The sequence below is a fragment of the Heterocephalus glaber genome, unplaced genomic scaffold (genome assembly GCF_053883595.1).
Source record: "Heterocephalus glaber isolate CG9 unplaced genomic scaffold, H.glaber_assembly_v1.0 deba00000122, whole genome shotgun sequence".
Classification (NCBI taxonomy): domain Eukaryota; kingdom Metazoa; phylum Chordata; class Mammalia; order Rodentia; family Bathyergidae; genus Heterocephalus; species Heterocephalus glaber.
Window position 1 is genome coordinate 66,364,274 of NW_028258138.1, and position 25,727 is coordinate 66,390,000.

Below are 25,727 nucleotides of genomic sequence, written 5' to 3' on the forward strand. Positions count from 1 at the left end.
TTTATACCTCAGGCTGAACCTTGGAGTAAAACTAGCCCAAATTTTAAAAAAAACAATAAACAAAAACAATAACAAAGAACCACAAATCCTATGGAAGAGGTAAAATCTGATTTCCAGAACTACCAGACTATTAAATTTAAATGCCCAGTTTTTGACAACACCAAAATTACATAGTAGAGAAAAGCATGGGATGCAAAAGGAAAAATTACAAGGAAAATGGTCTCTGAGAAAGCCTTCATTGCAGTTCTACAAGACAAAAATTATAAAACATTTTAAATGTGCTAAAACAATGAAAAGGAGAGATGAAAAAAGTCAAGGAAATGACATATGAACATTATTTAAATATCAACAGAGATAGAATACTAAAAGAAAAGGAAATTCTACAGCTGGAAAGCATAGTAACGACAATTAAAAATACCCTAAAGGGATTCAGATTTGAGAAAAACAATAGATTCAGAAGAAACAATCAGTGAACTTGATGAAAACACAAGGAAAATTATCAAGATTAATAAGCAAAAAAGAATAAAGAAGAAGAGAACAGAGCTAAGGGACTTGTGTGATATAAATAAGGAAACCAATGTACACATTATGGGAGTTCTAGATGTTGAAGAAAGGGAAAGAGAGAGAGGATAAGGAAAAAACAATAGCTCAAAACTTTACAAAGTTGATGAATGACAGAAACTTAAATAACGAAGAAGCTCATGAAAGTCTAAGGAACATGAACTCAAAGAGACTCACAATGAGGCAAATTATAATCAAATTTAGGAAGGCTAAAGGCAAAAGACAAACAAAAAAGCAAGCAAGCAAACAAAGAACTCTTTGAAGCATCAAGAGAGATGCAACTCATAACACAAAACAAATCCTCAAGCAGATTTCTCATAAAATGTTTGGAGGCCAAAAGACTCTTGGCTGGAGAAATTAAGACATTCACAGATTAACCAAAGGGGAGGGTATTCATTATCACTAGGCATGTCCTTTGGTCAAGAGAGTCTTTTATTTTATTATTAGTACATGTTTGCAGTACATAATGATTACATTTATCATAGAGAGTTAGTACAAATCATATCTTCTCTTTTGTCATCTCTACGCCCCCCATCTCCTGTTTTGTCAAGGGAGTCCTTGCAAGTGAAATTAAAGAACACTGGACAGTAATTTGAAGGCAACTGGAGAAATAATTACCTCAGTATTAAATAGTTACACAGCAGATTATAAAATCTAGGGCTATAAATAAGGAAATGTAACTCCACTTTTTGTTTTCTAGGTCAATGAGGACTCTGATGTGTTAAAAATATTTGGTTCATAATGTCACAATTTGTTTTATATGTAATTCAAGAGAATGTGATGGTTAAGATGCAAAATGCCACCCACATTTTCATGTGTGTAGAAGAGGAATGAATCATAGTTGTGCTATGCTTATCAGAGGATTCATCCATTGATAAATTCAGTAGCTAAATATGCTGATAGGAAGGAGGTGGGGACTGGTTGCAGGTGGATCACTGGGAGCGAGACCTGGAGGGAATATTGTTGTCCATTGCTCCTCCCTTCTCGCTTTTCTTCCTCATTGCCATGGGTTGAGCACCTTTTCCTCTGTTGTGACTCTGCCTCGGACCTAGATGACATGAACTGAAACTTGAACCAAAATAAACCTCTCTTATTTTAAGATGTGGGTGTCAGGTTTTGTGTCTCAGTTACAGGAAAGTGACTAAGACAGAGATTGATGCTTTATAAAGAATTATTAGGCTGTGTTAGAAATACACAACATATACAGACAAAACTCTTTGTGATATCAACAACCAAAAGGGGTAAAGGTATATGAGTAAATAGCAATGAAAATATCTTCTAAAAATAAGGGCCAGGGATTTAGCTCAGTGGTTCCGCCACCTGCCTCACATGTGCAAGGACCGGAGTTCAATCTCTGGTGCAAAAAAAAAAAAAAAAAAAAAAAAGAGAGAGAAAAAAAATCTTCTAAAAATAAAACTATGCATTGAATAGTTTCACCGATTAATTCTGTCAAATATTTACAAAAGTAACACAAATCCTTCACAAATTTTTCCAAAATATTGAATAGGAAGAAACATTTCTGATTCTATAAGGTCGATATTATTCATATACTAAAGCCAGGTAATGAAAAAAAGACTATCAATATCCCTTATGAATACTGATACAACCGTTCTCGAAAAAAGAGTAAGAACCTAAATTCAGAAATATATTAGAGGGATTATATGTATGAAATGTAATATATTAATACATATATGTAATGTAATGGTGGCTTAACACATGAAAAACTAAGAATACAATATACTACACAGAATGAGGGAAAATGCACACACACACACACACACACACACACACATGTTCATTCTAACTGATATAGAAGAAGCATTTGACAAAATTCAAGATCATTTTATGACACAAACTACAAATTAGAGACCAAAAGAAAGTAATTCAACATAGGAAAACTATATATTACAAACGAACAACAAACAAACATTACAATAAAAGGTGAAAGACTGAGGCTTTTTCTATAAGTTCGAGAATAAGGCAAAAGTGCCTTCTTTCACCACTTTTCTCTCACACAGTGTTGTCAGTTCTAGCCAGAGTAATAAGACAAGAAAAATAAGTATCCAAATTGGAAATGAAGAAGTAAAACTACCTATGTTTGTGAATGATGTAAACTTACATATAGAAAAGCTAAAGATTCTACAAAAGAAATCAATTGTTAGAACTAATAAATTCACCAAAGTAGCAAGATAAAATCAACACACATCTGAAATGAGCAGACATTTCTCAGACAAAGAAGTAGAAATAGCAAATAGACATATGAAAAAATGTTCAACGTCACTGGTCATTCGAGAGATGCAAATGAAAATAACGCTGAAATTCCACCTCACCCCAGGAAGAATGGCTGCTATCATGAAATCAGCCAATAACAAATGCTGGCAGGGCTGTGGGAAAAAAGGAACCCTGCTCCACCGCTGGTAGGAGTGCAGACTGGTGCAACTACTGTGGAAAGCAGTATGGAGATACCTCTAAGAACTAGGATTGGAAATCCCATTTGACCCAGCTATTCCTCTGCTGGGCATCTTCCTCAAAGAATTAAAAGAATCATACCACAGCAACATATGTGCACCCATGTTCATGGTGCCACAGTTTGTAATAGCTAAAACTTGGAATCAGCCCAATTGCCCATCAACTGGAGACTGGATAAAGAAAATGTGGGTTTTTTAAATAAAATGGAGTACTACTCAGCCATAAATAATGAGAAATTAGAGACATTTATAGCTAAATGGATGCACATTGAGGAAATACTCTTAAGTGAAATAAATACTACACACGTGTAAATACCGAATAGTTTCTCTGGTGTGAGAAACTGAAAGTGTAAATAAGGACTAAAAGGTATAATAGATAATGTGAAATAGGAAGAAAGAGAAGGGGCAAAGGGGAATGAGAAGTGGGAGGGGTAGGAGAAAGGAAAGAAGGGCATGGAATTATTATGAGAAAATGAAAAAATGGAAACAAAGTCTTTGTAAATAGGGAGGGATGGAGGGATTGAAGGGAGGGCAGGGGAATGGGGAAAAAATAAGAACCAAGATGGACTATGTAAAGGTACAAATTTCCAATGATGAATGTCATTATATCGTATACCTAAAATGTACCAATAAAATTGATTAAAAAAATAAAGTTAAAAAAAAGAATGTCATACAGCTTCCACTGCTGCTTCCAGGGCTAAAGAAATTAATAGTACAAAGGACGACCAATTTTGCTGTGTTGAAATGCAATTCATAATCTCTAACACTGATCTGAAAAGCAGAGAAATATTTTTACTGTATATTGAACTCTAGGTAGCTCTGTCCTTTAGAATGTTTTCTGACTTAATGACTAATTAATATCAAAGGAGACTCTACTTCACAAAGGTCAACCACTTAACACCATCCAACTTCAAATGACCCTTTTAGTGCCCCCAGATCCCCTTATGGAGCAAAGACAGAGAAAAGCTGTGTGCATGCTAATAGAAACCGTTAGCAAATCCTTCCCACCCCCCAACATCAGCAATAGCAGGATCTAAAATAATGCTTCTTCAATCAAGTGTATATCTGAGTCATTGAATAACTTTTTGTTACAAATTCTGATCTATGTCCCTATCCCACAGAGCTGCTGATACAGTAGATATGATGGGCTCCACATATCTTTATTATTCATAAAACTCTTAAAGGACTTTTCTGGGTTTGATCCCCAGTACCAAACAAAAAAACAAAAAAACCGAAAAAAACTCTTAAAGGATTTTGATTCAGACTGCCTAAGAATTATATTTTTTCCTGAGTGGAAGTTTATTTCTTCATTTCATTTTATTTCATTGTTTATTTTTATTAGTACATGCTTTCAATATATAATGTTTACATCCTTTGTAGGGAGTTGGTTCATGTACATATTAATTCCATTTTTCATCCCCTTTCTCTCCCCTCCCTCCATCTCTTGATCTGTTTCTATTTCCATATCTTCCTACTTCCTATTATCTATCTTTTACTTTGCTCCTCATTTATAATCTGGGTTTCTCATACAAGAGAAACTACATGATATTTATGGTTGTGTGTCTGATTTATTTTCCTTACTTTTAGTAGGTATCTGGACCCAGTCTGAAATCACCTAAGAGGAACAAAGGGAAGACAAAATCCTACCTATTTGCTTCTTTCCCTCCACAACCTTACTCAGTCCCACAAATAATGTCACTTGGCTTTCATTCGTTATTGCTCATTATGTCTATTTTTTCCATAGATTCTTCATTTTTTAGAGAATGCGTGGAACATAGTTCTTACTGATGATCACCTCTAATCCTGTTTCAGATAAAGTTATGAGGAAGTGGCTCAGGTGTAGAGGATTGTATGTCAGTGAGTTTAGCAAGCTGACTTTAACTTTCATGCCCCATGGATAAACACAACTGTGTTCACATTACAGCCTGTCCATGAATTGTATGATGATCTCCTTAATGACCATAACTCAAGATAACTACCAACTGCCCTTCCAGACACAAAGGTACAAAACGCTCTTCCTACAAACACTCTGACCTAAAACCTCTTCATCCTACCCAGCTGGAATTTTATAGTGTCTTTCCCCCAATTCATGTATATATACTCCACATCTCTCCATATAATCTGACTAAAACTCATGATAATCTGAAGGCTGGAAACAAAGTAGGTAAAATAGAAGTACACTTACTCTTTCAATTCAAATACTATTCTCATTTCTACTGATGGTATTTGTCGATGCCAAAATGGGAAAGGAACCTCTCAAGATTCTGTCGGCAAATCTAGAACTAATATGTGCCAAAATGCCAGATGACCTCCTAGCCAAGGGAAAAAGAGAAAATGATAGGCAAGTATCACTAAAAGCAGAGCCCAGAGAGTTTTCTTTTGGGAACTTCCCAATTTTTAACTAGCAGGTTAAATAAAATTTAGAGCTTAGGTCAGAATCATCAGGAGCTTGGTAAACTATAGATTTCCATGCCCCACTCCTACAGATATGTGTTTCAGTAAATACGGAGCTCATTCCAGGATGGATAGTTTATCATGTCTCCTTGAGGACTGATATCCCTGGTTGACAACCACAGTAAATAAACTAAGCCATAGCAAGGGAAGAATGTTGAAGAAAAACAAAAAAATTCAAACAATTATCAGCACTGGAAAGATATCAAACATATTTAAAAACTTACACTTTCACAATGAGAAGTGAGGTCTACATCCCCTCACCTTGAACCTGGGCCAAACTTAGGGAATGGTTAACTAATAAGGTACAGAGGAAGTAAAAGACTAGAACATAAAATGCACTAAGCTTCTGGCTGATTCCCTTCAGGCACTTGCCTTCAGAGCCTTGGAAGTCTGAAGTTGCCTTGCTTCATGTGAAGAGGCTACATTAGGTTTCTTGGCTCAGTGTACACCTGAGATGCCAGCCAAGAGCCAGCATCAAATGCCATATATCTAAGTAAAGAGGCCTCCAGATGTTACTGGATCCTCCCTAGTGAGTCACTCCAAGTTCTTAAGTCACTCCCAGCTGTGAGTCTTCCCAGCTGAATTCTCAGATATCATGGGAATAAAAACCAGCTGACTCTCAGGGTGTTGCCCAAATTCTTGACCCACTAGAGCATACTAACATGGTTATTTCATAGTCTCACACTGAGGAGTAGGACACCCAGCATGGCCAGCAAACCTGAAAGGCATCGGAGGCTAAGCAAGGATTATAGAATCTAAAAGTTCTGACTTATCACTCAATTATACTTGTCAATCAATTGAAACCTGTGCTATTATTGCTTATTTAGACCTTGCTTCTCAGAATAGCAAATTTTCAGTATATGAAATGGTCAGAAAGGTATATCTCATGGTCATAGTAAAGATTAAAAGAGGCAATGTATAAGAACGTGCTCGGAACAGTGCTGTTACATAGTGAGAAGTTAATAATTCTTGCTATTTCCTTTGTTATTGGTCTTACCCACTGTTCTAACTAAATATCAAAACCCTCTAAGATATCTTAGTGAAAATCAAACCTATTCCTTCATGATTGAGAAGAAACAATGGAATGCATCCAAATCATGTTGAATGAATCTCATGACAGAAAATAAGGCTCCACAATCTGCCCTTTCAAACATTTTCTTGACACAGATGAGATACTTTATTGAAATACTGATTCCAGATCAGCAAACCCAATATCTGCCTATATGTGGATCTTTTTTTAAAATACTAGAACAATCACTGGGCACACATATAATGGTAGTATTCATGTTAGAAAAGAATATGTATATTGCTATTAACTGTAACTTGCATATAAAAATAGCAGTAAATGTCCATCTGTCGCAATGCCTGCAGACACCATTCTTACAAACACAAGCTCAAGTCTTTATTTGAATAAGCACCTTTTACTAATGAGGAAACATCAGAATTTAGGAATTCTTTGGAAAAGTCAATGTCCCATTCCATTTTCCCTGGTGTAATCTCTCTATAAGTGATACTTTACACCTAATTAGACACATTCTCTGGTTTGTTCATCTTAGGAAGGGAAATTTTTCTGATAAGTTCTATATGCAGCATCATCAGTCTCCTTATAAGAGAAGCTGATACAATTACTTGAGCGTGATATGGAGGAAAGAAAATCTGAATGATTCTGTTAGGGACCCAGAAGGCTTTCAAGTAACTAAAATAATGACATTAGACATTTGCAGCACTGTTTTTGTTTGTTTAACAACTTCAAGTAAGAGTATATGTAGATAAAATGCAATCTCTATGAAAATATGCAAATATTAGCAAACTTTCGAAACTGCCATGAAGAAAGAAATTTATATTAATTCAAAGTGAGAAAGTAGAAAGAACTGTCTTATTCTATAGGAAAATAGTGTGAAAAAGGTTAAAGTTTTGTTGGTGGTGGTGCTGTTAGTGTTGTTATGGTAGTATTACACAAGTCCTATTAAAAATATCTTTTAAAAATGAGCTGGGAGAAAGGTTACTTTCCTTGTTTTAATGATCCCCTGAATAGCAAAACATTGGAAATAACTCACTAGTGAACTTTGCAGGTGATAAGTGTAGGGCAGGCATCACTGAAATGCATAACATGTCATATAAATGGACCCAGAGAGGCTATCAATGTAAGATGAAAATAACAAAATGATATTCAGCTTAGAAAAATGAAAACTCAATACATCTTAAACAAAATAATTCAGTGGACCTGAGAAGCCTAGAGAATGGCAATGCTGGAAGAAGACCTGGAGCTGATAATGGAGGACAAATGAGATATCAGTTTGCAATATGATATGGCTGCCAAAGGGGCTGATGCTATTAAATACAGTGATCCATTATATTGGAGTAAAGCAAACATATTGAGAAATGACTCCTGCCTTCTAGGATTCTACTTAGACTGAAGTACAGCATCAGGGCCCTTGACACTCAAAATATGTTGAGAAATTGGGCTGAGTACAGAGAACAGAGCTGAAATAGTGAAAGAAATGGAATGATGTATTTATGGGGAAAGATTAAAGGAACTAAATATGTATTGGCTGGATAAGCAATGACAAATCATACTAAGGAAACACTGAGTTAACATTTGAAAGGTATAATTTTCCACAGAGGAAAGGGCTATATAAATGTAAAATAATTACAATAATTTGAAAATTCTCTAAGAAAATGTCTAAGAAGGGATTAGGTGGATTCAGTACATGGTTAGTACTTTAAATAACTTCCCGATATTAGCCACACTAACCATAATCTGTTGTTTGCCACATTTTGTAACTAGACAGCTCATCTGCTTAATCACAAGGTGGAAAAACTTGAGTTGTTGGGAATTGTAACCAAACAATTAAAATTTGTGTCCTGTGGATTCAGTAGCTTTCTTAATACTGGTCTCTATGGTCCCACATTTCAATCTAAATTTAATTTCTTTATCAATTCATCCAAATCTATATCACATCTTTCTTTTGATTATCCACTTCTAGGAACTTTCTTCTAAATAAGAGGAGGAAGAAATTGGAAGATCTGAATTACTTTATACTAAGATGCTAATACGTGACATAGTTTGACACACACACACATATATATACATATATATATATTTTTTCTCAACAAAGAGGTCTTGCTCGGTAGATGAGAAATATGTTTTGAAATGTGTTCTTCAATATGTTTTGAATATGTGTCCTTCATACCACATGCCCTAAGATAAGCTTCCTTGCAGAAAAATCCTGTATTTGGAAGGGTTCCCTAGATTATGTGGAGGTGCCAAAACAGCTGCTGCAGATTCTTAGGGATTAAACAGGCTCAATTTAATAGCTGTTTGGAGTTTTGCATTAAAACACCAAATATCAGGAGCATGTGACATACTTTATGTGACATATGAAATTTTCATGCAATTACCAGTCAGGACATACTCCAGTGGAAGCACGAGTACAAGAGAAATATAACTCAGCTCCCCTCCAGCTCTAACACTGTAGGACTCTATAATTCAGTGACCGTGAGATCATTTTTATGATTCAAGAGTCAATACTGATGAATTCTTTCCAAAGTCAAAGTGTAAGAAAGAAATACAGATGAGAAGTTGTATTATCATATGTTAAGTATAACAATACTAGGGAGACACCATCTTGGAACAAAGTGAGAGATGAAATATGAAGGATTAGTAAACAAAAGGGGGAAATTTAAAAAAGAAGAAGAACAACTACAATGACCATCTATCACTGATCCCTGGAGTGGAAGCAAGAAAAATATGAAACTCCTGCACTTACTGGTGATGTATTGGGAAAGACAGAATATCTTGCTTAGGGGGACCTTTAAGCAGTCAGACATCTGCTGTAGAGCAAACATGGTGAAACATCAGTCACAGATCAGCCCCTAAGTTACATAAAGGACAGGTTTGTGACCATGAAAATAGGCAATGAAACAGAGCAAAACCCCATCCTGGATCTGCCATGGACTGGCCTGAAGGGATTGGTGGAGAATGTGGAATCAATGGAATAATTGCTAACATCACCTTGTTATTTATATTCTAATAGTAAATAAAATAACTTCTTTGGTTTCAGGTAATTTCCTACTACAAGTGCTTTAATGGAAACAAGATAGTCACCTGAGGCAGCCAGTTCAACCAAACACAGTCAGTAAAATGTATCATACTGTGAATAAAATGACCTGTACTGATGGTCACAGGCAGCTTTATGATAGATTCGGGTCACTGGAGGTTTTCTGATGGTATGGCTTTCTGCTTGGATAATTAGTGGCCAGACACAGGAACTATTTTAGCTATGTCTTATAAATTTCTTCAACCTTCAATGAAGCACAGCCTGGGTCAACACAATGTAAAGCCAGGCCAGAAAGCAGGCCACTCTGGACTGCTTAAACACATAGGTTGACTCAGCTGGCACAATCTGGTTTCTTTTTAATCAAACATAGGTAGAGATTCTTCAGCCATCTGTATTTCTTCAAATAAACTTAGTGATTTGAAGTTTTCAAATCAGAGTCCCTTTATATACACTATAAGTAAATGTGTTCATGAATAAGAGAAGTAGGTAATACATAAAAATCTCTTTGGTACCAGATTAAGGTAATAGCCATGGAGTATAGGTTGATAAACTCATCATGTAGATACCAAAAGCAGACAAACAGAAAAGTGCCTGGTTCCTCCGATGGCACGTGAGTCATGGCTCCACTATTCCCATTTAATGTTAGGTAGCTGTATGGGAACTTACATGGAAATTTCTGTTTAAAAGTACAACTCAGTTATGATTACAAAGATACAGACAAGGGACATATACACAGATTGACTGAAAAAAAAGAAACTTTTCTGTAAAAGCAAATCGCCTATATTTGGTTTGTGGGAAAAGACAATCTTCAAACAACAAGCAGAATAACTGTGTAGAGGGGATGGGATGGGAAAATCTTTATTATAACAACTCTATGAAGACTTGTAAAGAGATGCTAGAAATCCTTCAGCAGGGGAGATTATACTATACTCAAATTCTACCTTAACCATACCATGCTTACTAAAGAAACCTCTGCTTCTAGCTTCTTCCACTCTGCCTCCTCCATCACACCTGAACAGTGCCTGATGCCAACACTTGGGAAATCTACCCCAAATGATCTCAATTCTAATCTCCATGCAAACTCGGCAGCAATCATTTATTTCCATATAATATGAATTAGGGGCATCCTATGCATACTTAATTAATATGCCATCCAAGGATGTTATATGTTACTAGCTTAATGTTAAAAAAGAAGAAACTGGGAAGATAAATTTTTATACTCCCGTAATCAGGTTCAAAGTCCAGTCTAGCTGATTTCAAAGTTTTCAATGAGAAGTAATGCAAAAAAAAAAAAAAAAAAAAAAAACCCACAAAAAACCCAGTTACTTTAAATTCATTTAGAGTTCATTTTCTGATTTTTTTTAATCTGATTTATTTTTGACTGCAGGCATCCCTAAAACTTGATTTAATATTTTTAGAGTGTACACAAATAGATTCTGATCTGTGTGCGTATACATGGTAAACATTTTATTTGTTTAACAAATCTTTATTGAACATATAATTCTGTACTGTGTAGTATGACATACTATGGATTAACAGTCAGCATCATTTCTGCTGTCCTGAAATTATCTATTTTTCTGCTTTCCTGATGAGGTAGGTTCTTTAAAACCAAATAGTATCTAATATATTTCAAATTGAAGGAGATTTGATTTCCTGTGATTTATAAACGAAATGTGTGGCTAAGGAAAGGAAGTACCGTATGTGAGATATTAACTGCTCATTCCATACCCATCATCATTACTGTTATAAAGCAATTTTAATATTATAAAATGGAGAAATTAGAATTCTGCACGGCTGTCAACCTCTAGTGTAGAGTTCACTCGAGAAATGAGAGGGGCTGGATCCCTACCCCAAGGTTCAGGACTCAGGGTATGTCAATCTTCTCTTTTCTGAAATGAATAGAAAAATAACTACCTTATTTGCATGATAATCATTGAACTAGGGTGTCTCCAGTGATTTCCAGGAACTGCAAGGTGGACAGATATTTAGTTACATTCTGAAATAAAACAATGCTCACAATTTAATTTATTTACATAATTTTATTTCTTGGAAATTACTTTTTCTCAATTTCAAAACATTACAATGTTATTTTTTTACAACCTGTGTGTGTGTGCCTGTGTGTTTATTGTAGTGATCTAAGGAAGAAAAAATGTTTTGTTAATATCTAGCCAGGGAAGGCCATCAAGTGCTGCATAAAATTAGTCATTGCAGAGTCACTTGTTGGTTCAGCCACAAAGACTACAGAAGCTTGGACTCCTTTGTGATGACAGGAGATAAAGAAACAAATAAACAAAGAAGCAAAAACTCAGATAAGCATAAAATAGCATTAGGGGAAGTACTAACTACTGATTGCTTCTTACTTTACTCTGAGTGCCGTGCTTGCTGAATAAAAGGCAGAAATTGTAAGTAATGACACAGTGAAAACAACAGCAAGCTTTAATTTCTAATCTTAATGATCAAAAGTATAAATTGTGTATTTTGGGAATGAAGGAATATAATAGTGCAGAAAACCGTCAAATGAAAGAAGGAAAAGGAGACAAGGAATAACAGTTGTAAAAAAATGAAATGGAACATAATTAAACAGATGTAACAAAATAGGAGGGAAAATACTATGTTTTAAAATATAATTAAAGGACAGGGGATTTAGCTCAGTGGTTCCGCACCTCACAAGCGCAAGGTCCCGAGTTTGATCCGTGGTACAAAAAAAAAAAAAAATATATATATATATATATATATATATACACACTTAGAGACACGTGTGCAGAGAAATTAGAAAATGAAAGTCTAGAACATGCATAAGGATCATAAGGCTAATCTTGCTTGGAAGTTTCTCAGTGTACATAAAGGATCACAACATATTTACTGACCCCAGTATATTTACCAGTCTTTGTCTTTCCACTTAAAGTTTCACAGTTGGAAAATACACTATATGTTTACCTGAAGGATCTTACTGACAACAGTTTGACAGTTCTGCAAGGGAATACAGTTTGTCTCATTTCTCATTGATAACTTGTTTAAAATGTAATCCCCTCTGCGAAAGGATCATATGATGTTCATGCCTCAGTATAACTGGATCCCGGTCAGAAAAAAACTCAGATACTACTGTATTTGTGCAAACCATGCAAATTTACAACCCAGCACTAAAACATTGACAGCCCAAGGATGATACCAATATCAGGCATTCTCATTCCTTTCAGGGGTTGTTTCTCTCTACCCTATGTAAAGAAAAGACAGTGCAACCTACAAATAGTTCCATTGTTGAGACTACACATTTCTTTATCCGCATACTCTTAATTATAAATTACAGGTACATGACTGTAACCATGAACAATTAGCCTTCATTCCAATTTCACTGAAGGCATGGTGACAGGGATTTTCTAAAGGGAAACCAATATGAACACACTACATTAATTCCCACTAATCTATAACCACAGCCTCAGAAACTATATTCAAAATAACCTTTCTTTTTTTAAATTAATTTTATTGGTACATTTTAGGTATACAATATAATGACATTCATCATTGGAAATTTACACCTTTACATAATCTCTCTTGGTTCTTATTTTTCCCCCTTCCCCTGCCTTCTCTTCAACCCCTCCATCCCTCCCTATTTACAAAGATTTTGTTTCCATTTTTTTTTCTCATATTAATTCCATCCCCTTCTTTCCTTTCCCCTACCTCTCCCACTTCCCCTTCCCCTTTGACCCTTTTCTTCCTATTTCACATTATTATAACTTTTAGTCCTTATTTACACTTTAAATTTCTCCCACTAGAGAAACTATTCAGTATTTACACATGTGTGTCCTATTTATTTCACTTGGGGTCTTTTATAGAGAGTATCATGTCATCTGCAAATAATGACAATTTGACTTCTTCATTTCCTATCTTTATTCCTTTTATTTCTTTCTCTTGTCTAATTGCTGTGGCTAATGTTTCCAAAACTATATTGAACAGGAGTGGCGATAGTGGACATCCTTGTCTTGTTCCTGATTTTAGTGTGAAGGATTTCAGTTTTTGACCATTTAGTATGACATTGGCTGTTGCTTTTTCATAGATGGCTTTTATCAGATTGAAGTAGAGACCATCTATTCTAATTTTTTGTAGAGATTTTTTTATCATAAATGTGTGTTGGATTTTGTTGAATGTTTTTTCTGCATCTATTGAGATGATCATATGGTAACAACATTTCTTTTAACCCATTAATTTCGCAGAATTCTAAAAATTAAAAAAAATGAAAACAAGTGTTTCTTGAAGAGAATAAAGGGAATCAGATATTTTTATTGATTGCTGTTAACAGTATGAATTATAAAATCTTCTTGTACATTAATTGATGGTAGCTATTATATTTAAAAATATGTATTATCTTTGACAAGCCAATCTCTCTTTTATAATCAATAAAATGATTAAGAAAGCCATTTCTAGATACACACACTGTAATTTGGATCTCGACTTAGCCTTTCAGCAGTCATGTGACTTCGGGCTATTATTTAAACTCATTGTGCCTCAGCTCCATCTGCTTTATCTGACTGAATGATCATAATAACTATGTTTACTATGTGAGAATATTGAGATTAAATGAGTTAATGGATGTTAAACATATAGAAAAATTCTGGACTAAATATAATTAACAACTTAGTTAATACTACTGTATGTTGTAAATAAAAGCACTAAAACAGCTGGGGATTTAGCTCAGTGGTTTCGCTGCTTGCTGCACAAGTGCAAGGACCTGAGTTCCATCCCTGGTACCAAAATAAATAAATAAATAAATAAAATAAAAATAAAAGCACTAAAACAAAAGCATAGTACTGGAAGTATAATGTATTGTTTCTCAATGAAAACAATATTATCTGTCAGTATCAGAATATGTAAATGTAATGTGGAATCTATAGTGTAGAATCTTTTATATCATATGTAGGGCATATATACGATAGTGGGGATTGAACCCAGGGCCTTGAACGTTAAGCTACACATCCAGCACCATGTATGTCTAATTTAAAAAATGAGTTAAATATGTGACTCTTCTCTCTGTGGAACTGTTTTAGCATGACAAGAAAACTGTAGATTTATTTACTCAAAATAACTTCATTTAAAAAAATGATTACTCACAAATATATATAATATATTAACTTTTAAACAACTTTTGAGCACTTACTATTAGGCACTTTTATAGCATTAGCTTATAAGAGTGAGCTATATAAGAGTGAACTTATGGGCCATGGATTTAGCTCAGTGGTTTTGTTGCCTACCTTGCAAGCAGAAGGACCAGGGTTTGATTCTTGGTATCAAAAAAAAAAAGAAAAAAAAAGTGAACTTATAAGAGTAAAGCAGATATAAATATCCTTTTTCATTGAAGTTAGGTTCTAAATGGCAGGCGCATGGTCACAACTCCCCCCAGTATCTAAATTATATATTATATCTGATAATGATAATTATATATTATATCTGATAATTATATATTATATCTGATAATTATATATATTATATCTGATAATAACTAAATTATATATTATATCTGATAAATTATATATTATATCTGATGATACACTCTGATAATCTGATAAATACTATAGACAAAATAAAACTGTTTCCACACATAGGAAATAGAGTAATGGTGGTTGAATGATTCTAATATTCAATAAAGTGAAGAAAGGTCTCAGTGGGTGAAAAGAAACAATTTGAGTGGAGAATCTATGGGTAGAATACCTGCTTAGCATGAACAACATCCTAGGTTTAATTTCCAACACCTTGAGAAAAAAAAATTAAAAAGCAGAATCCTGTAAGAATCTTGAAAGAGATGAAAAGTAAAATATATTTATGTTTTCTGACCATGGGCATATGTTTGTATGAACATGATGGAAAACATAAAAAGGAATATCCCAAGCTATTAAGTGTATGAAGTTTAATTATTTCAGAAAGCCTAGAGGTTGGGAATGGCCAAGTGAGGCTAGGCTATAAATGTCTTCTTTATATATATTTTGGTTCCAATGTTACTATTCAAGTAACATTTTATTAAAGTAATTAAGAAAATTAATGCAAATAAATAAAAAGTAAACAAAGAATGCAAAGTAACCATTAATCAATTAATAAATATTTCCTCCCATACAATGTAATAGGTGCTCGATCAATACCGATCAAACTGAACTTTAAATGTGCCTTTTTGCCACAATAGTACCCTCCTCGGGCAGCTAGTAAGGTGCCTGAAACCGTCAAAAGTTAATGTGTGGGTTGAAGACAAACAAATACTAATTTCTGCCACTATGTACTTTATATCAATTTATGTCAGGGGATTTGCCTGTAAAACAACCCCAGGATTTTCTGTGAAGAAGTTTATCCACAAGACTGTATCAGAGTTTTTTTAAAGGAGTTTGTATAAAGGAAGGATTCTGAAGTTTGAACTTAGAGAAGAATAGAAAAAAAATGCTGTGTGCCTTGCTGAGAGCGAAGCTGGTGCACCTGCTTTATCTGACACACAATACAGGTGAGCTGTTTGAATTTTACCTTTGCTTTTCTCTTCCACCCTACCTTTCGGGGGAGGTACTGTTAAACAAAAAGATGATCAAAAGCTAGACATCTGAAGGGAGAAGAAACAGAATGAGGACAGCTCCGGCAGCCGAGATCCTCAAACAATGGGGATGGGGCCTCCGCACCTGACAAGGGTGACACAAGGAAGGGTGACTGCAGCCATGTTCAGAAGAGATGTGAAGAATTTCAGTCAGCAGCATATTCCCCTGCTTTCCTATCCACTTTTATCTCTCACCTGACATGTAATTAGGTTCCTCCTCAATGAAATGCAGGCAGAGCTCATCAGCCAGGACTAAAGTGTTTCCAGTAATTATAACAGTATCCCACTGGAAACAGAGAACTGTCCTCTGTTCATCTGGACTGCTACTGAAATGTGAAAGTCATCTTTACTACCAGTATCATTTCCTTCAAATTGGTTGTTCTGTCTTACATATGATTTGAGTAAATACATATGGACATCTTGAAGTGTTCCAGGAAGTTCAAGGAAATGTTTAACCAGAAGCCCAACTACTGTGAAACTCATTTCTTCCCAGAGGCAAACACCAAGTAGTTCCCTGTCAGCAACACTTGAATATCATCTCTTTCCAAGTTAGAGTGTGGAAAATACCAAGCAGTATGGCAGAGGGAATTTCAGTCAGACACTGTGGCATGATCCCTCCTCAGCTCTGCAACTTGATTAGAAGGTTAATCATTCACCACTATTTGGATGGATAAAGGAAGGAGCCACAAACCCTAGACATTTTAAGTAAAAACTTGTACTTAACATACACCTTCAAAGAACTGACTCCTATGACACTTTCACCACTAAATTGTCAACATAGTGTGATTCTTAAAGATCAATACATCATTCATGAATCACAGATAGTAATATTAACATAATAATGTATCATAATCGTTAGAAAAGACCAGAGTTCTGACATCTACACAAACAAAGAGCTAGGCAGAAGAAGAAAAAGGTTTCACAGACCTAGAATGTTCCGACTTGCCACATAACAACTTGCACAGAAGCTGGGGACCTCAGGGAGTAGCACAAAGAAAACTGAAAGCAAAAACGGTCACAAGTAGAAAAGAAAGAAGGGGGAATGGCAAACCAGTCTTGTTCACATTCCAGTCAGCCAGGGACAGCACCAAATCTGATGGTTAGTCACTAAATAAATCTCCTTTGAAGTTCAGTGGTCTAATATGAAAATATTTTCTCTCAGATATGCAGCAGTATCTCCAGAAAATGTGATGTGCCTCAAAGTGAAACATTTTAAGTAACTGAGTTATCTCTTTAATCTCTAAATCATGCTTTCGTTTTCAATTTTTCTAGTAATAAATTATAAATTTTATCAGTCGCTATCTTTAGTTCACAAGCATTTCATTCCAACAAGCATCGTTGTTTTTTTTATTTAAAAATAACTTAATTATCAAACATACTCACACAGAAATTAAAACCATTCAAAGAAAAACAATGCAAGGGGAAAAAAATACAATAATATTCAAATACAGTAGAACTCAACCAAAACAAAACTGAAAAGCACTTAAACATTTTTCCACGTAACTTAATAAAACATGTGAAGCACCAACAAGACACCAGAGGATGTGATTTGTTTCAGAAAGATCCCCAAAACCAACACTGAACAAATAGTAGTCTGGATAAAAAACTGAGATTAGCCAGCATACTCCACATAAGCCAAACTTCTCCATGATTTAAATTTTGATACAGTCATATGACACGCGATGGAAACACAATCTGAGAAATATGTTATTAGGCCATTTCATCCATGTGGATCCTTAATTACACTTTCAGTTGCTCACACCACAGAAACTATTCGGTATTTACACATATGTCCTATTTTTTTTAATTAAATTCTTTTATTGGTACATGGTACGTATACAACACAATTACATTTCTCATTGGGAATTGTACCTTTACATAATACATTTTGGTTCTTATTTTTTCCCCATTTCTAGCCCTCCCTTCACCCCTTCCACGCTTCCCTATTTACAAAGACTTTATTTCCATTTTTTCCATTTCTCATCATTTTGCCTTTCCCTTCTTTCCTTTCCCCTGCCCCTCCCACTACCACTACCCCTTTGGACCTTATCTTCCTATTTTGCATTATTAATTATTCATTCTAATCATTGGTGCATTTTAGGTATACAATATAATGACATTCATCATGGGAAATTTGCACCTTTACATAGTCTCCCTTGGTTCTTATTTTTCACCCTTGCCCAGCCCTCCCTTCAACCCCTCCAGTCCTCCCTATTTACAAAGATTTTGTTCCTATTTTTCCATTTTCTCATATTAATCCCATTCCTTTCTATCCATTCTCCTAGCCCTCCCACTTCCTTCCCCTTCGTCCCTTTTCTTCCTATTCCACATTACCTATTATACATTTTAGTCCTTTTTTACACTTTCAGTTTCTCACACCAGAGAAACTATTTGGTATTTATACATGTGTGTCCTATTTATTTCACTTAAGAGTATCGCCTCAATGTGCATCCACTTAACTATAAATGTCTCTAATTTCTCATTTTTTATGGCTGAGTAGTACTCCATTTTATATATAATAAAACACATTTTCTTTATCCAGTCTCCAGTTGATGGGCATTTGGGTTGTTTCCAAGTTTTAGCTATCACAAACTGCTGCTATGAACATGGGCACACATATATCACTGTGGTATGATTCTTTTAATTCTTTGGGGAAGATACCCAGCAGTGGAATAGCAGGGTCAAATGGGACTTCCAGTCCTAGTTCTTTGAGGTATCTCCATACTGATTTCCACAGTGGTTGCACCAGTCTACAGTCCCACCAGCAGTGGAGCAGGGTTCCTCTTTCCCCACAGCCCCACCAGCAGTTGTTATTGGTTGATTTCATGATAGCAGCCATTCTTTCTGGAGTGCAGTAGAATCTCAGCATGACCAGTGATGTTGAACATTTTTTCATGTATTTATTTGCTATTTCTACTTCTTTGTCTGAGAAATGTCTGTTCATTTCAGATGCCCATTTTTCGATTGGGTCTTTAAATTTGGGAGGTCTGGTCTTTGTAAGTTCTTTATAGATTCAAGATAGTAGGCCTTTGTCTGAGGAAAAGCAGGTGAAGATTTTTTCCCACATTGTGGGTTGTCTCTTCACACTGCTGGTGGTTTCTCTTGCTGTGCAGAAGACTTTTAATAAGCAGAGATCACACTTGTTGATCGTTTGTGCTAGTTCCTGGGCAACTGAGGTTTTGTTCATAAAATCTTTTCCTACACCGATGTCTTCAAGGGTTCTACCTAACCTCTGTTCCAACTGGTTCAGAGTTTCTATTTTAATATTTAGATCTTTAATCCATTTTGATTTTAGTTTAGTGCATGGTGAGAGATATAGGTCTAGTTTTAATCTTTGGCAAGTTGAAGCCCAATTTTTCCAGCACCATTTATTAGAGCAGCTATTAGAGGAAAGCTATTGATTTTTTTGCATTGAACTTGTAACCAGCTACTTGACTGAATTTGGTTACTAAGTCTAGAAGCCTTTTGGTGGAGTTCTTGGGGCCTTCTATATAGAGTATCATGTCATCTGCAAATAATGATAATTTGACTTCTTCATTTCCTGCCTTCATTCCTTTTATTTCTTTCTCTTGTCTAATTGCCGTGGCTAATGTTTCCAGAACTGTATTGAACAAGAGTGGTGATAGTGGACATCCTTGTCTTGTTCCTGATTTTAGTGTGAAGGATTTCAGTTTTTGACCATTTAGTATGATAGTGGCTGTTGGTTTTTCATAGATGGCTTCTATCAGTTTGAGGTAGAGAACATCTATTCCAATTTTTTGTAGGGTTTTTATCATAAATGCATGTTGGATTTTGTCAAATACTTTTTCTGCATCTATGGAGATAATCATATGGTTTTTGTCCTTGGCTCTATTGACATAGTGTATAACATTGATTGATTTGCATATATTGAACCATCCCTGCATCCCTGGGTTGAATCCCACTTGATCAGGGTGTATGATCTTCTTGATGATCTTCTGCATTCTGTTTGCCAGTATCTTATTAAGGATTTTTGCATCTATGTTCATTAGTGAGATTGGCCTATAGTTCTCCTTTTTGGTTGGGTCTTTCTCTGCTTTGAGGATCAAGGTGATGCTTGCTTCCAGGAATGAATTTGGGAGTATTGCTTCTCTTTCAATTTCATTGAAGAGTTTAAACAGTAGTGGCAGCAGTTCCTCTCTAAATGTCTTGTAGAATTCAGCAGTGAAGCCATAGGGCCCAGGCTTTTCTTAGTTGATAAGTTTTTAATTACATTTTCAATTTCATTGGTTGATATTGGGTTGTTCAGAATTTTTAGGCCTTCTTCGTTCAACTTTGGTAATTCATATGTATCTAGGAATCTGTCCATTTCTTCTGTGTTGTCCATCTTATTGGCATATAGGTTCTGGAAGTAGATATTGATGATCCTCTGGATTTCTGCTGGGTCTGTTGTAATTTCACCCTTTTCATTCCAAATTGCATGGATTTGGGCCTTTTCTTTCCTTTTTCTGACACGGTTGGCTAAGGGTTTGTTAATTTTGTTGATTCTTTCGAAGAACCAACTCTTGGCTTCATTAATTTTTTGTATCGTTCTCTTAGTCTCCATTGCATTGATTTCTCCTCTGATATTTATAATTTCCTCCCTTGTATGAGCTCTGGGGTTGTCCTGTTCTTCTTTTTCTAGCAGCTTGAGGTTCAGCATCAGGTTGTTTAATTGGGCTCATTCTGATTTCCTAATATGCATATTCACTGCTATGAATTTCCCTCATAAGACTGCTTTCATTGTGTCCCATAGATTCTGAAATGCTGCATTGTCATTGTCATTTAATGGAAGGAACTGTCTGATTTCTTCTTTAATTTCCTCTGTGACCCATTGGTTATTCAGAAGTGTGTTGTTCAATTGCCACGTGTTTAAGAAATTTTTCCAGTTTCTTTTGCTATGGATCTCCAATTTCATCGCACTATGGTCTGATAATATACAGGGGATAACTTCAATTCCTTTGCACTTACTTAAACATATTCTGTGTGTGAGTATGTGGTGTATTTTGGAGAATGTCCCATGTCCAGCTGAGAAGAATGTGTATTCTGATTTTGTGGGGTGGAAGACTCTGTAAACATATGTTAAGTTCATTTGTTCAAGAGTTCAATTCAGTTCTAGTATTTCATTACTTATTTTTAGTCTAGTTGATCTATCTATTTGTGACAGTGGGGTGTTGAGGTCCCCCGCTACATTTGTATTAGTGCATATATGACTTTTCATGTCCATTAGTATTTGTTTTATATAGTTGGGTGGACTAGTGTTTGGTGCATAGATATTTATGATTGTCATCTCTTCCTCTTGGATTCTTCCCTTTACAAGGATGTAGTGTCCTTCTTCATCTCTCAATCAGTGTTGGTTTGAGATCTATTTGATATGCAAAGAGGATAGCTACTCCTGCTTTTTTTCGGGTTCCCGTCACATGGACTACTGTTTTCCACCCTTTAACTTTCAGTCTATGAGTTTCCTTTTGAATTAAGTGTGTTTCTTGTATGCAGCATATTGTTGGATTTTGCTTCTTGACCCATTCTGCCAGTCTATTTCTTTTGATTGGTGAATTGAAACCATTAACATTGATGGTTATAACTGAAATGTATTGACTTGTCATTGCCATGACTTTTTCTTTTTGTTGGGTTCTCCCCCTTTACATTTAATTTCTTCTCATGCCAGTTGGGTTCATTCTGCTTTACTTCCTGGGGTTGTGATCCTCAATGTCTGTTCCTAGGATATTGTGTAAAATTCTTTGGAGTGCTGGTTTGGTATTCACAAAGTTCCTAAGGTGCTCTTTGTCATGAAAGTATCTTATTTCTCCATCAGTTTTGAAAGATAGTTTTGCAGGGTACATCAATCTGGGTTGGAGGCTGTTTTCTTTTAGAGCTTGGAATATATCACTCCAAGCTCTTCTTGCCTTGATGGTTTGTGTTGAGAAGTCTGTTGTGATTCTCATGGGCTTTCCTTTGTATGTGATTTTTTTCTTTTCTCTAATTGCTTGTAGAACTTTGTTCTTCTGTTGAGTTTCTGGAATCTTAACAATTATATGCCTATGTGTAGATTTTTTTTTTTTTTTGATCAAGGCTAGTTGGAGTCCTATATGCCTCACTTATCTGTATGTCAAGCTCTTTTCTCCTGCTTGGGAAGTTTTCTGCCATTATTTCTGTGAAGAGATTTTTTATGTCATCCCCACTCTCTCTTGTTTCTTCATTGACTCCAGTCAGTCTTATGTTATTCTTCTTTGTATCATCTAGCAGCTGCTGGATTGATTTCTCATGTTCCCTTATAATTTTGAAGCAATTTTTCTTTTCCTTGTCACTAATTGCAATCTTATCTTCTATATCTGAAATTCTGTCCTCACATTGGCTCATTCTGCTCTGTAAACTTTCAGTGGAGTTTTTCATCTCCTGGAAATCTATTTGCATCTGTTTTTACGTTTTGTTTCCTATGTTGGGATTCCATCATGTTCCTCAGCTCCTCTCTAGATTTATTAATCATGTCTTGCACTAGGGGCACAATTTCTCCTGTTATCTGAGAAATTATTTCTGATTTCATTTTTTCCAGATCCCCTTTTGTTGACAGTTCAGTGGGTCCAGGTGGTTGAGTATCACAGTGTTCCATCTCATTTCCCTTTGGGGTTGCTGTCAGTGATCTGGAAGTCTGGTTTTGAGACTTATTTACATGTTTTCTCATTTTGACTGGGGGGCAGCTGTTGGCACCTGCATGGATTACCTCCTCTGAGCTAGGAGAGGTGGGACAGGGGCCAGGAGCAGCAGTAGGGATGGTTGCCCAAAAGCCCTTTCCTGTGGGCTGGGAGTGGCAGGAGGGATGGTGGCCGGGAAGCCCCTTCCTCTGGTCCAGGGGCAGTGGAATGGCAGCTCAGAAGCCCCTTCCTCTGGGCTGGTAGTGGCGAGACAGAAGGTGGCCCAAAAGCCCTTTCCTCTGGGCTGGGAGCAGTGGGAGGGGTGGTGGCCTGGAAGCCCCTTCCTCTGGACCAGGAGCAGTGGGACAGCTGCTGAGGAGCCCCTACCTCTGGGCCGGGAGCAGCAGGACTCAGTACAGTGGTCTGGTGGTCCAGTGTACTCTGTGTCTTTGTAGTGTGGAACCAGGTGGCTGCCTGTCTATGCATCAATTCATTCAGTGCATTCTGTAATAATGCCTTTCTTATGGTCTCTTGTTATATGTACAGATTTATTTCTCCTAGTATAGAAGGGCTGAAGCACTGTGCTAAATTTCTAGCTATTAGCTTCTCCAATTAGTTAATACTTGCCTGTATATGGAGATACTTACTTCTTTGTATATGGTTTGGAATTATGACCAATCTGGTTAAGATCTCAAATATAATCACCTTCTCCTAACATCTATTTAGCTGGACTCTATACCATCAGAGTTTACTCTATTTGTTCCTGTTTTCCATAATGAATTCTGGATGGTAGTGATAAGCTATATTTTGCAATCTGGTTGATCAGGGTATTATAACTAAGGAGAGAAAAAGAAAGAGAGAGGTATTTTGAGATTGACACAGATACCAATAAACTAAGAGAAAATGGGGGTTGATAATCTCACATGCCAAGAAAAACTACTAAGTTATAAAAAGGGTGTGATGACCTAACTGGGAAAATTTAGACAAAGATAAATTATAATCCTCTATGTTTTCAGTAAATTATTCAAAATGATCAATTAAGGCTGACTGGTTCTTCCCACAGAGTTACAGTTTGAAAAATATAATTATAGTACTTGATAATATTTAATTTAGCTCTTTATTAGAAACTCTCATTACTTAATTACTTCTCATACACACAAGTTTGATTTCTCAACAGGACTGTATACTCCTTGAAGGCAAAGACCACATCATCTCACCTAACACAGATTCGTCCATGAAGCCTACATAATCTAGTGAATTCAGATGACAGTCCATTTGAATTGATATGCAAGAATATTTTAAATTAACCTGAAATTATGAAGTCATCCATCTTTTTCTGCTATGATCAGTCCAATAGCAATACAAAAAAAAAGTGGGGAAAAGGGAGTGGCAATATGAATAAATGTGGATATAGGGATATTATATAAAAAAGTCATAAGTATATTTTCCATCTCATGATTTAACATAATAAGATGCCTTGATTATACAATTTCCACTGAAAGTTTACATATATGAAAATATTCACATTAACACAGAACTATCAGGTCCACTTCAGAAAATGATCATTTCAATATTAGCTTAATGATTCAATTAAGAGAAATCTCATGAAAACCATTGTACAAAGGCTTCTAATTTTTGTCAACTTCATATTCATTCAATGCATGTTTTAAAAATTTAGTCCTATCTGAACTTGAAAGCCAGAGTATCACTTCTCTGATTGAAGAAAGTATTATCAAGATTTGATAGAACATCCCCACAATTTCTTTTCTACCATTGAAGCTGGAGCCACTTGATGCCAACTTTCACTTTAATCTTAGTCAAGAGCTACAGGCTAAAAGAACATTTGGCCTTGCTTTACTTTCATGCTCCAATCCTGAAATCAAGTGAGTATCTTGACCCTTCCAGTGATCAAGGCATACATTCCTCTTTCTTTCCTGAACCATTCCTGAATTAAAATCCAAAGCAGGCATTGTCATGCTCAGGCAATTCTATGAAAATTCCAGATCTTGCTGGTGTTGCCTGCTCCTCTGAGTGCTCATAACCACTTTCTCAAAAACATCTTGGTCATTTGCCTCTCTTGAATGACCAGTGATGTTGAACATTTTTTCATATGTTTATTTGCTATTTCTACTTCTTCATCTGAGAAATGTCTGTTCATTTCAGATTCTCGTTTTTGTATTGGGTCTTTAAATTTGGGAGGTCTGATTTTTTTTTTTTTATGGGGATCAAACTTGGGTCCTTGTGCTTGCACAGCAGGCAGAAAAATCACTGAGCTAAATCCCTGGCCAAGGTCTGATTTTTTTAAGTTCTTTATAGCTTATAGATAGTAGACCTTTGTCTGAGGAACAGCAGGTGAAAATTTTTTCCCACATTGTGGGTTGTCTCTTCACACTGTTAGTGGTTTCTCTTGCTGTGCAGAAGCTTTTTAATAAGAAGAGATCCCACTTGTGGAGATGCAAATGAAAACAATGCTGAGATTCCACCTTACTCCAGAAAGAATGGCTACTATCATGAAATCAACCAATAACAAATGCTGGCAGGGCTGTGGGGAAAAGGAACACTGCTCCTCTGCTGTAGGAATGTAGCCTGGTGCAACCACTGTGGAAATCAGTATGGAGATACCACAAAGAACTAGGACTGGAAGTCTCATTTTACCCCACTATTCCCCTGCTGGGTATCTTCCCAAAAGAATTAAAATAATCATACCACAGTGGTATATGTGCACCCATGTTCTTAGCAGCACAATTTGTAATAGGTAAAACTTGGAATCAGCCCAATTGCCCATCAACTAGAGACTAAAAAAAGAAAATGTGTTTTATTATATATAAAATGGAGTACTACTCAGCCATAAAAAATGAGAAATTAGAGACATTTATAACTAAATGGATAAACATTGAGGCAATACTCTTAAGTGAAATAAACAGGACACATATGTGTAAATACCAAGTGTGAGAAACTGAAAGTGTAAATAAGGACTAAAAAGTATAATAGA

The 25,727-nt window shown here is 35.7% G+C and overlaps 1 protein-coding gene across 5 annotated transcripts in view; it reads right to left on the reverse strand.

Moving 5' to 3' along the window:
- The window catches only part of Lsamp (limbic system associated membrane protein), a 2,156,433-nt gene that overhangs the window by 549,589 nt on the left and 1,581,117 nt on the right, over positions 1–25,727 (reverse strand). The gene's annotated exons all lie outside the window — the stretch shown is intronic.